Source organism: Mus pahari, chromosome 4 (assembly GCF_900095145.1).
Source record: "Mus pahari chromosome 4, PAHARI_EIJ_v1.1, whole genome shotgun sequence".
Taxonomy (NCBI): Eukaryota; Metazoa; Chordata; class Mammalia; order Rodentia; family Muridae; genus Mus; species Mus pahari.
Window position 1 is genome coordinate 74362475 of NC_034593.1, and position 12931 is coordinate 74375405.

The window sequence follows — 12931 nt, forward strand, 5'->3', positions numbered from 1 at the left end:
CCTTCTTGCCATGTGGGACTAAGCAACTGCTAGACCCTTGGACTTCCATTCACAGCTACTACTGAACCATTGTTGGGATTTGGACTGCAGACTGCAAGTCATCAATAAATTCCTTTACTATATAGAGACTATCTGCAAGTTCTGTGACTCTAGAGAACCCTGACTAATACAATCACTAATTGAGAAAATGCCTTATAGCTGGATCTCATGGAGGCCTCTTCTCAACTGATGCTCCTTCCTCTCTGAGGACTTCAGCTGGTGTCAAGTTGACACACAAAACCAGCCAGTATGCATTCTGTTGTGGGAAGCGGGTGTGGCTGTGGCTGCGACCTTGTGAGCCAAGATGGCACCCTGGTTCACTGCCAAGCCCTATGATTCTCTGCTTGATTATCAAAAGCCTGATTATGCACACCTGAGTGAATACGTGCTGTCCGCCTGATGTATAGCATCATACAGCATGATATTGAGTCACTGGCCTATCAACACCCACCCTGTCTGTGTGCATGGCTCATGTATAGAGCGTGCTGAATGCTGATTGGATGATGAGCGATGAGAGACGCTGATTGGATGATGAGCGATGAGAGCCGAGTGCAGAGGGTGGAAGGGGATAAACTAGGCGATCCCAGAATAGAGAGGAGAGCTGAGAAGCTGAGGGGGGGGGGGAGCTGAACTGCTGTAGAGAGCTGGGGTGAGCTGTAGAGAGAATAAAGGAAGCTGCAGAGGGAAGCTGTGGAAGCTGCTCAAACCTGCCTTGGTGTGTGTGTGTGTGTGTGTGTGTGTGTGTGTGTGTGTGTGTGTGTGGTCTTTGCCCCACCTCTGCGGGATGGAGGAGGTCGGGGGGCACATGGCATTCCGTGTTTCCAGAGAAGGTCTGAAGTTGCTGGACGTCTGAACACCCACAGACAGAGTAGATGGGTGAGCAGCAGGGCACCCATGACGATTGCTCGAAAGCTGCATCTTGCTCTCACCATTCTGACTTCAGCTGGATACAAAGAAAACATTGACATCCTTTACTAGGAAGCTGACCTGAGATTCAAAGAAACCAAATGAGGAGATTCAGTGGGAGATGGGGAGAGGTGGAGTCTGTCTTGTCAAGGAGACATAACAACAGGGCAGCTATCAGGCAAGGCAGCAGGAACTGTGGCTAATGCCAGGCCTTAGAGCCTATCACATACTACACCATTCCACCTTCCAAACCCCACACACATTTGCCTTGCCACCAACCCTAGCATCATCCTAACCCCAGGCCACGGACAAGGAAATTCTAGGCAGTCTGTAACAACACTCCACAATCCTCCCTGGGTGATGTCTCTTTTTCAATGTCCTATATTTGAAAGAAAAACAGTGACCGAGTCTCGCTTCTGTCTGACTACCCTCAATTGTTGTTCAAATAGAGGCATGAGGTAAGTCCTCCTCAGAAACATACAAAGCTGCTTTATCTATTGTGGGATGGTCTAATTAAGTTACAGTCCCTCTTTTGGTCTCCTATAGCTTACCTATTGTGATCAATGCTAGGGAACTAGAAGAAGGAAAAAAATATTCAAGTAAGGAAGAAATACTAATAATGGTATAATTCTTTTTACTGATAATACTTTTAGCTGCAATGAGTCACATGGTCAAAGTTGAGCTTTATATCTTCCTTCTGCTACTAATCCCACATTCCCATGACCTCCAGCATGCACTTCAGCTCACAGGTTTTCTTTACAGCCCTTGTTGTTCAGCAGCAAGCCTCTATAAGTCCGAGTCGCTCACCTTAACCGGCTCGGTGTTTCCTGCCTCTACCCCATGGCCACCATTGCTTATTCAATCTGGGGCCTGAGAAACTCATGTATCCCAAGACCCGCTGTGAAGACCAGCTACACAGAACCATTCCTGGGCCCTGGGACAACGTCTACCTACTAGCAGAATTCCAAGTCACTGGGGTAGGGTACAGATTTCAGGATTAGAATGAATGGAGGCATTCCCGTTTCCGCTCCCTCGTCTCTTGGATGCTGGGATCTGGGCTAGGAGACAAAACACTATAGACACTATAGACATTACTTGCTGACTTCCGGCAGCCTCATGATTCTAAGGACATTGCTTCAGCCGGGACGGGTGTTCTCAGCCAGCTGGCCCTCCAACTACATCTTAAAAGATCATCCTACCACTCTCTCCGGCCAGCTACTTCAGGGTGTCAGGGCAACTCTGAGGACCAGTGGACTGCATGAGCCGGGACCTCCCACCACCCTTCACTGGCTATGAAATGAGTCTGTTGGTCAGAAGAAATACTGAACAGAATGAAGCATTACAAGAGCTCAGAGACGGTGATTTTGGCAGAAACGGGGAAGCTGAGTCCAAAGTAAGTGTTAGCCCCTTCCACAGCTGACACGGTCCAATGTCATCAATCTGCTGACAGTCACCGGCTGGCTCCCCTGAGAAGTGGGTGAGATATTAAAGACTGTGCCATATTCCCATTCCCTTTAGTGCATGGAAGCTAATGTCACCAAGCCTACACATGGCCTCATGCCCTGCTGCTGGGGTCACCTGGTGCATCAACCCATTTGATAAGGGCAAATGCTAGTGGGGATGCTGACGGAATTGTATAGGACTGATCCCTTCTCCCTGTGAGTCTTCAGGTCATCCTCACCGATTCCACTCTCAGACTAGTGCACGTGGGACACACTCATGCTCTTCTGGTCCGGTGAGGCTGGCCCAGGCATCTATGCCTCAGATTCCTTGTCGCTGAGAACCAAGGGCATTCCTTCTAAATCTCTGAAAGTCTGCCCAAATCACTAGACCTTGCCGATGAGTCAGGCCATCTGTTTCTGCAAGCCCCGTGAGCAGCTGTGTTGTGCACAGCGATCAACATCCTGTCCTTTAACCATTGCCCCTCCAAGTCACCCACGAGTCTGCCCATGTGATGTCACCACCCATGTTCAGGTAATGCCAGCCCATGGAACAGAACCTTCTAAACACTGGGCCATCGCTTTCTAACCAGTTTAAGGAGAAAGAGGCTATTTATGACAAGTTATAAAATGGTTTGCCAAATAAATGGGAAGTCTGAAAAAGACAGACTTAAAAGCTCAGCTTCCAGGAATGACTCCCAAAGCCATAACAGAATCAGGCCACCAAGGAGGCTGTTGACCTTACCATGACCAAGGTGCTATAAAACCAGGAGACCTGAAGATTACATCGGAAACCATAACCTGACTACAAAGAGAGCACGGGCCTCCATGGCTATCCCGTCGTGTCCATCTGGTTTCACAATGTTTTATCTTATTCCAAATAAAGGTAACTCTTAATGACAGAATTAAATTATACGCAAGTCCATGACTACAGGGGTATTCTGGGAAATGTAGTTCTAGCCCCCGCAAAATCTATAAAACAGAAAGGAAATAAAGAGGAGGTTAGAGTTCAGGTCACGAAAGCTCTCTGTGTTCTACAAAGCTGGTGGTTTCAGAGTAGCTTCCCCTTTCAGGAGCAGCATGCCAATGGCTCTAGGCAGAGGGAACTGAACAAGGGAAGATGTGATAAGGGGCTGGTTGGGAGAGCCATGCATAAAAGCAAAGATGGGAGTTAGGTCCAGCATGTAGGCAGAAGGTTAGGTTTTATAGGAAACAGGAAATTTGTACCACCAAATAACAAGAGAGGCGTGGAACCCCTGAGGAGAAACAAAGGCGTCCTCTTGAAGTAAACTCTTCATCTCCAGGAAAGATGGAAGGAGAGCATCATCTACCACTGTTAAACAAACGACGCTCGAGAGTCACCGCGGTGGGAAGGCTTGAGACGGCAGGAAATGGATGAAGAATGCACCAGGGGGGTAAGTGCAATGCGTTGCTTGAGCTTAGGAAATGGACATGCGCCCTTTTCCAGGAACTTGGGTGTTTAATGAAGGCTGAGAGGCTGAGTTTTTGCTGGTCCCCTCTGTGATCCATAAGGTTGGGTGGATCCCTCCACCAAGCTGTTGGTATCCACCGTGTAGCAGCATCCCAGGCCACTTGACAATGCTTTCTCCTCTCCTGTGCGGGGTGAGGCTTTAGCAGGGAACAGACCTCTGATCGCACCTTGGCTAAAGGTAATGTGTGTTCTAAAACTGGCTGGGGGTCAGATGGGAAGGGATGCTGACCTTCCAGAGGACCCAGGCTCCCAGCCTTCTGTAAATCCTGTCCCTGGGGATCTGATGTTGCCCTCTTCTGGTCTCTGGGGGCACTGCATGTACTTGGTACAGACATCTATCAAGGCAAAACACCCATATACATCAAGGTAATTTTATTATTTATTATTATTTTAATGCTAACTGGGGGGGTGAATAAAAATATCAGGAGCCTTTTCAACTCCATAGTAAGGTGTAGGGTCAAAAGTTAATAATGGGTCTGGAGAGATGGCTCCAAAGTTCTCACTGTTCTTCCAGAGGTTCCAAGTTTGGTTGCTAGCACCTCCTTCAGACAGCTCACAGCCACATTTAACTGTGGCTCCAAAGATCTAACACTCTCTTCTGGCTTCTATGGGCACCTTCATTCATTAATGTGCTCAAATAGGCACACAGACATACACACAAATAAAAATAAGATAAATCTTTCTTTTTAAAAATACTCAGTGTATCTCCCTCAAAAAACTTCATTTCTACTTGTCAGCAATGAGTCCACCATACCATGAGTTCACAGCTCCCCTGCTGTGTCCGGCAACCACGGCTTCCCTGTACCCATCCACAGCCTCTGGCTCTTTCACTCACTCCACTGTCTCCCCACGGCGATCTCTGAGCCTTTGGAGGGGGGCACGTGATCCATGCTCCATTTAGGGCTGAGCATCCTCCTTCAGTCTGTTTTCCTGACTCAGGTCTTATTCAGCAACTTCACCTGGCCTGGAAATCACACAGCCACACGTCTCTGCCTCCCAGGGGTCTCAGTTGCTTCTTCACTGCACTCTCATGGTTAGGTGACTATCAACCTTTTCTTCCCTGAATTGTTAACTCCTGGAGGGAGTTACTTAACACAATGACCAGCAAAGACTAAGTGTTTCTTGAACTGAACCTAAAATAATTTTACTGCATAATAGAAAAGTCTCTAAAAAACATAAAGTAAAATAATAAAATACCAAGACCTACCTTTGTGAAAGCTGTGTTCTCAATATGTCCAGTCACCCTACAATGCTGTATTGGTTTCTGGCAGAGTTGAATACTATTGTAAATGGGGAAGGGAGTGCTAGGGCTTTAGAAAGTACACGTGCTGATTTTTCCCATGGCTGAAGAAGCTACATCCAACAAAGCCTTTGAGTGAAACCGTAGTACTCTAGAGAGAGCCGCTCGGATTTACTCAAAGGCTACAGCCCTCCCAACTGCATGAATGGATCCCAGGCTCATAGCTGGCACACAGGCAATGGGGATTCAATTAAACACAAACAAGCTAGCTGTTCAAAGCATTCCATATCGATTTTCAGGTGCCCTTTGCTCTCTGCTTTCGGTCACCTGAAAGCTTCGTGGGCTAACCCATAGTAATCACACGGGTGCTAGTGAAAATGCAGGCTCAGAGTTCCACAATCACTCTACTAATAGAATTCACCAGAGAAATGCCGTCCGGAAAGTTGCCAGACTAAAAATTGAAGAAAGTTGACTCTGAAGGGTGGTTCCGGGAGACTGGAAATTCAGGCAGATATTCACGTTTTACTCACGAGGTCAAAGTTCTTCTCTGCCCCGAGCCTCAGGTCTTGCTCCAGTAGGCCTAATCAGAGAGATCTTACTGGATCAGTATAGCTGTCCACATCATGGAAAATCTGCTTACTCGGAGTCTATTAATAGAAATGTTAACCACATCTAAAAATATCTCCCCAGTAAATAAATTCTTCAGATGATCTCTAATTTGTGACGGTTTGGGTCTTTCCTACGTCAAGAGGACGTGTGTTAGTTACATCCAGAAGTGAAACCTTCTGAGCATTCCTAAGCCAGCATCACCTACAGCTCCCTGATGCTACAAGGCAACACTGGGAAAACTGATGTGTAAGAAGAAAAGAGTTATTTTGTCTCTCAGCTTTGAAGGTTCAGCACGTACTTGCTTGGCCCCATTACTTTGGGCCTGTAGTGAGACAGCCTAATATGGGAGGAACAAGTGGCAGAGCAAAAAGCTTACCTGAACCAGGATACAAGCGAAGAAAAAGAAGGTATGACCCCTACCTGACTTTAAAGTCATTTCTCCAGTGACCTAAGGATCTCCCATCAGACCCCAACTCCAAAAGGTTCTATCAGTTGCCATTGGTGCTACCCAGAGACCAAGCCTTTAATGCATGTGTCTTGATGGGACATGTAGGATGTAGATTATAGCACAATAGGGCACTGTCACACATTCAGGACAGCAGCCAATGCCAGAAGCCACAGTCACATGATCACAAGGAAATGGTTGGTCATCTATGTGTGACATGTTGCTAGACTATGATAATTAGTTGATCAGGTCTTTTGAATAAATGCTTTCCAGCTCACAACGGGTTGGCTGGGATAGAACTCCATCACAAATAGAGGAGCAGCTGTAATGTGATGCTTGTCCATGTCACCATGGTCTGGCCAAGTTCTCATCATGCTTGATGGCTCAGCAGGTAAAAGTACTTGCAGCAAGCCTAACTAACCAAGTTCAATCCCTAGAACCCAGGTGAAGGTGGAAGGAGAGAACCAGCTCCAAAAAGTTCTCCTCTGACCTCTACCTGTGAGCTGAGCGTCTACATACACACCTTATACTACACACATTACACGCATGAAAGATACATAGACACATACATGCATACATACAAACATCAATGATAGACGGATGGATGGATGGATGGATGGATGGATGGATGGACTGATGGATGGATGGAAAGATAGATAGATAGATAGATAGATAGATAGATAGATAGATAGATAGATAGATAGATAGATAGACAGGTAGATAGGAGGATAGATAGACAGACAGACAGACAGTGATAGGACCCAGTGGATAAAGGTGCTCACCTGATGAGTTTGATCTTCAAACGCACATAGAGATGGAAGAAGAGAACCAATTCCTAATGTAGTCCTGTGACAACTACACACATGCTGTGGCATGTGTAGCATACACAGAAATCATAAACACACACTAATAATAAGAGATAATTTTTAAAAGAAAAATTTTAACTATCATCAATCACAGAAACTCATCTAGAAAGCTTATTTAAAATGCAGTAAGTTTAGAGGCAGGACCCCGGAATGTACCTTTTTAAAAATAAGGCAAGGTGACTCCATTCCAAGTATTCTATGTAATTACAGCTATAGAGGTGGGGGAAGGAGGTTCACATGTTTCCTTAGTGGTTTTTTATTTATTTATTTTATGTGTAAGTACTCTTCTGCTTGTATACCTACATACCAGAACAAAGCATCAGAACTCACTATAGAGTTGTGAGCCACCATGTGGTTGCTGGGAATTGAACTCAGGACCTCTGGAAGAGCAGCCAGTTCTCCAGCCCATCTCTGTGATTTTTAAAGCACCTATTATCCATATTCTAGAATTTAAGGGTTGTGGCACGAAATACAGCCCATCATAACAGACAGACCGACATCAGAAAAGTGAATGCACTGGTTGCTCTTTGAACAGAGAGAAATTAATACAGAAATTCTCTAAGCAGATACCAAAGCCGCAAAGGAGAGCCGAGGTAGCAGTTACGAGAGGAGACAGCCACCACGCCTCGGGTTGCGGGGGATACAGAGAAGTAACTGGAATTCTTAGAATTAGTACCCGGAAGCCTGGAATGGAGACACCGCAGAGTAAAGAGCCAGACCCAAAAAGTAATGTGTTGCCTACATAGTGTGGCTGTCACCAGCACTAGGAGGGAGGGGCCGGTGAAGGTAGGTAGACGCTGTGGTTTTGTTGAGAGAAAGCACCTGAGCCTGGAACGACAATATAGGCCTGAAAAAAAAAAGAAAAAAAAAAAAAAAAAAAAAAAAAAAAAAAAAAAAATATATATATATATATATATATATATATGCATGCCAAGATGCTGATTCTGACAGAAAGACATACACCTCCAGCACGAATAATGACTTCCTCTTCTGGGACTGCGTTCTTAGGCGCAAGGAGAAAGGAAAGAGACAGGAAGGAAGTCTTTTCCTTATCCGGTCCTGCAGTCTCCTTTTACTGCCCCCTCCTGGTAGAACGTAGCAAAGCGCCAACAGGAAAGACAGGCGGTTCCAGTTCTAGCAACCCGTGTGTAGCTGAGAGTCCATAACTCAATAAATAAGATGCTGACGTCACTAGGGGATCACATCCCCAGCCCAGCACGGAATAAACAGCAGCAGCCAACGGAGAACAGACAACTTGGACCTTCCCTCCTGCCTTGGCAACAGATCTCCTGTTTTCATACATGTACTGCCAGATCTTCCAGTGGTCCACGGCACAGATCAACTTTTTGTACTAAAAACTATGGTCAACTTAAATAAATGTGTGTATAGCATTGTCTGAATGGAGGCATGGCAAAGCCTGGAAGCATTCTAAAACAGTTGATTTTTCAGAGGGTGTTCTCCATTCGACCATCCATTCGACCTAGGAATTTGATTCCCAAGCCTGCTAAATCAGAAAGTCCAGGATGCCGCCTAGCAGTCAGAGTGCTGGCTGAGAACACACACACACACACACACACACACACACACATTGTGTCCATCTGGGTGTAGGGAGCATAATTTGTCTGATCTTTAAAGTGCGACTTTCTGACTGCAAGGTTCATACATGTATCTTCTCTGGTTTTCATGTACATACACCCTTTCTCATTCTGCCACAAACAAATGACTGGTCATCATAGGCAAGCAGAAAGTAAATTATAAAAGTGCTCTCTTTCCTTTGGCACATGTAGCCACCTTCCCTGTTTGTATATGTAATTATGTTTCAGGCCCATCCTATGGTGCAAAGATCCATTTTTTTAAGTTACTGTTTTTTACTCTATTCTTATTAATAGGCAATGCAATTAAGTCCTTTCTGGTTCCAAGAGCAATGCAACATTTCAGAAAACTTGAAAGTGAGCAAAGGAACTTGCAGCATTACATGTGGACCTAAGAGAATCTGCTTATAAAGTTAAAGTGCTGGCAGGTCGCAGCCCTTAACGCGATTTAGGAAGACTAAATGCGTTACCATGCTTCTTTTCCAGCTCTTCATGTTATTTTCCATGTTAACATTTTTTTTCTCTGTGGTTGTACAAAAAGGGTCAGGATTCAAGGATGAAAAAAACAAAAAACAAAAACAAAAGCAAAAACAAAAAACCCTAGCCCTTGAAAGAGATATTCTAAATCACACATAGTAATTTGGTGTCCAAGAAGATAACAAGATCAGCCAACATGTTTTGGTGAACTCTTATATAATTGCTTTCTTGTTTGTTTGTTTGTGTTTGTTTTAAGTCCAAAGAATCAGTGCAATAATTTCACTATTTCTTGACTATCTGCAGGGGAGTAGGAAGTATAAGAATAAAAGCTTGCATTTCCTGCATTAGTTATAAAAGTTCTTATTACAATGAAGGATACTTTTGGTCTTGGATTTCATGTTCATTTATCTATTGCATACTTTATTTACTAGCTTGCTAAGAATGGCATATCATGTATTTTGACCACATCCGTCTTCTGCCCTTCCCCACAATTCCTCCCAGATCCACCCCTGACACTCCACTCCTCTTTCTAATTTCTTCTTAAATCCTTCAACCTATATACTCCTAGGCTTAGGGCTATCCACTAGAGTGTGGTCAACTTCACCTTAAAGGAAACTGGCGCTCCCTGCCTGCGCTGGAGGCCTTTAACTGTCAACAGCTCCTTAGGTAGGGGTGGGAGCTCAGGAACTTCTCCCTCTTCCTACTAGAATGTTGTCTTTAATATTTTCCAACAGTTCAAAATTGGGAAATTTCACATTAAAAAAAAAAAATCCAGATTCTGGGTGGTTTGGGTTTATTTGCCATTTTGTTTGTTTTGTTTTACTTTGTTTTGTTTGACCCAGAAACACTAGATGTGCATTTTCCCACGATGAACATGGCTGGAGCTAAACAGCAGCTGTCCACATAGAACATGGACTTGGCAGGCTTTGGGAGTCCCTGTCTGTCACCCTTACTGACACCACGGCATGTGATGCCTGCCTTACATCCTGACTGAAGGCTTCTCAGGCTGGAAGGAAAGTGGCTCCCTGATCCCCAAATGCGCCATGAAACAAGATGCAGCTCCGCAGGCCAGGCTCACCCAAGCCTGCTTTCCTGGGCAACGCTCACCCTCTGTGAATGACTGGCATGTTCGTTTGAACCCTTGGCTCTCAGTGCCTGCCCACTTCCCCCCGCCCCCCTCTTGACTTATCATCCTTTTCTTTACTGTTGGAACATTGGGCAGAGTTTCAAAGCTTATAAAAATGTGTTTAAATTAAAACCCAAAGACCTCCTTTAACCCCAAGATTTTGCAGCCTACAGCCAGCAGCCAGCCTGTCTCTACCCTTTCATCTGCGCTCACTCTCTGGTCGTGTACCAACCAGCTGCAGTCCAGCTTCGATGTCCAGTACCCCACTGAAACTGCTTAGCTGATGATAAAAGTGTTCCCTGATTGCCAAATCTAATGAACCTTGGTTTTTGGTTTTTGGTGTTTTTTTTTTTAAATTTGTCTCAGCCCTATCAGACTTCTGGAACCTTCCCCATCTTTCAAATGTCAGCTGGGGCTTCCTTATCTGCTTGAACACTCCCAGGGGTCTTGTTAAGTGGTGGTCTTTCATACCGTCTTTGAATGACATCCTGTTCTTGTCCCCTCCACACACAGCATCTCATCTCCCCACTAATGGCTCCATCTTTGCCAGTGACCGAGACTTGTTCTCCTTCGCATATACAGAGCACACTACTACATCAGTTGGTCCACCATGGGCATTTTATAAATACTAAGGAAATGGTTAGATGACTACACATGTGAACCAAGAACTAGCTTTTAAAGTTGAGGTAACAGAAGCAGCCAAAAGGTTTACAAAAGTCTGTTTGTCTGTCTGTTTGGTTCCCAAATATTAACTTTATCCATTATTACATAATGAAAATTATATGAGACTGGGAAAAATATGTCCTTTTCTCACTAGATGTTTACAGGAGTTGGGGTTAATAATGTCCTTCGGTGTTTACTGGCATTTTTAAAGAGACCATCCCCAACTGTTTTACAGCTCCAATTACACAGTGGTGGAAGGACTCAGAAAGACTCCTTATTTCAAATAAAGGGAAGGTCCTTGCCCCAGAGACTTGAAGCAAGAGAGATAGCCAGAAGAAATAGTAAGATAAGAATGAAACATGTGTGTCCCCAGAGTCCTTCGGGAAGTCTTTTGTGGGTCCACAGAAGCAACAAGACAGAGAGGCGACAAGCAGGGTGGGAGCATTGCTCTGTGTCACTTCTCAGCCCCTCTGGGCCTCTCTGGGTGGTTCCATTGCTGGTGATAAGCATTTTCTAGGTATCCTAATCAAAGCACTCTCCCTGCCTTCGGTGTGGTTTGCTACCATGGTAACGACATTTCAGCTGAAGCCTAAAACAAAACAAAACAAAAAAATATGATGTTCACTGATATGGAGTTTGATTTCCACGGTCTGTTAGCTACTAGAAGAAAGTGTTTAAATACCCATTAAGTTTCTATTCTGTAGCTTAGGTAGAAACTGGTGTGGCTTTTGATAATCTGTTAAAGGCAACAAGAAGACTGTCTCCAACTGGTGTGGTAAGATTGTTCCTTTGTAGCGGTGATTTCCAGAGTTGGCTTCTCAAGCTAACTGTCTTAGCGTTGGGTTCTAAGCAGGCAACTGACTCCTTGAGTCCCCCCCCCCCAAAGCCACACTCTTCCTTAACATGCTCAGGGGCAGAGAATGGGGAAATTAATGAGAGCTCACAAGAGATTCTGCCAACCTGAGTGCTGGCAACTGCCCCAGTTCTGCTCTCCTCCACTCCAGATGTCACATCACCTGTGGTATGCTAGGAGATTGCTCAGCATCCCTCAGACTCCCTCACAGCCTCGCTTTCTCAGAGTAACACACACTATCTCTGCAGCACACATTTTCATTGGGAGTTTTCTGGATGCAATTACCCTTTCCGACTAATAAAATAAGATGTAATTATAGATGTACTGTGAGCAGTGCCACTTTACATTTAGGCTGATATGTTTGTGGCTGTCTGGAATTCCAGATCTGAGTGCTGTTTATTGCTTTAACCCACACATGTTATTTCTGGAGATGGTGTGGCTCACGGAGAGACGTCTGGGGCAGCCCCATCACACTCCTTCAGGGGCCCCTCTGCCTTTTTTGGGCTCAGAGCTCTGAATTGCACTTTTGACCTTCTCCTGAACAGCTTGCAAGGCACAACTGAGCTGAAGCAGGGCCCCCCCAGTCGCCACTCTGAACACACGGTCTGTGGCCTGACTTTCCATGTCAGTGTAGTGTTTGCTGGTATGAATGAGGTGCAGACACTTACCTTAACTTCATAAACAAATGTTCAGAAAGAGAACATTTAGACTTGCAGGTGACAGGGACCTCTACAGAATCCATCTGCGTTCTCTACAGTGAGCATACATATTAACAATTAAAAAGAAGAAGCGGGTAGGTGAGAGATGAGAAGAATCCAGCAGGAGCAGGAGGTGGGGGACAAAAGAGGGGGTGAGGGGTGAATGTGACCAGAGGATGTTGTGTACAAGTTTGAAAATGTCATAACGAAAGCCATTAGTATGTATAACTATTGTACGCAAATAAAAGCAGACAAAGAAACAGAGAAAGGACTTCAGTTGTGGTATGTGGGTTCAGGAGAAAGGCAGAACCTTCCTTTTGTTGGCAGAGTTGGGCACAGGCCTGTTGTGGGGTCCATGGACTCTGGGAGATTTTTTCTTTTCTTTTTCTTTTTCTTTTCTTTTTCTTTTCTTTTCTTTTCTTTTTCTTTTCTTTTCTTTCTTTCCTTCCTTCTTTTTTTTCTTGTTTTTTTTTTGTTGTTGTTGTT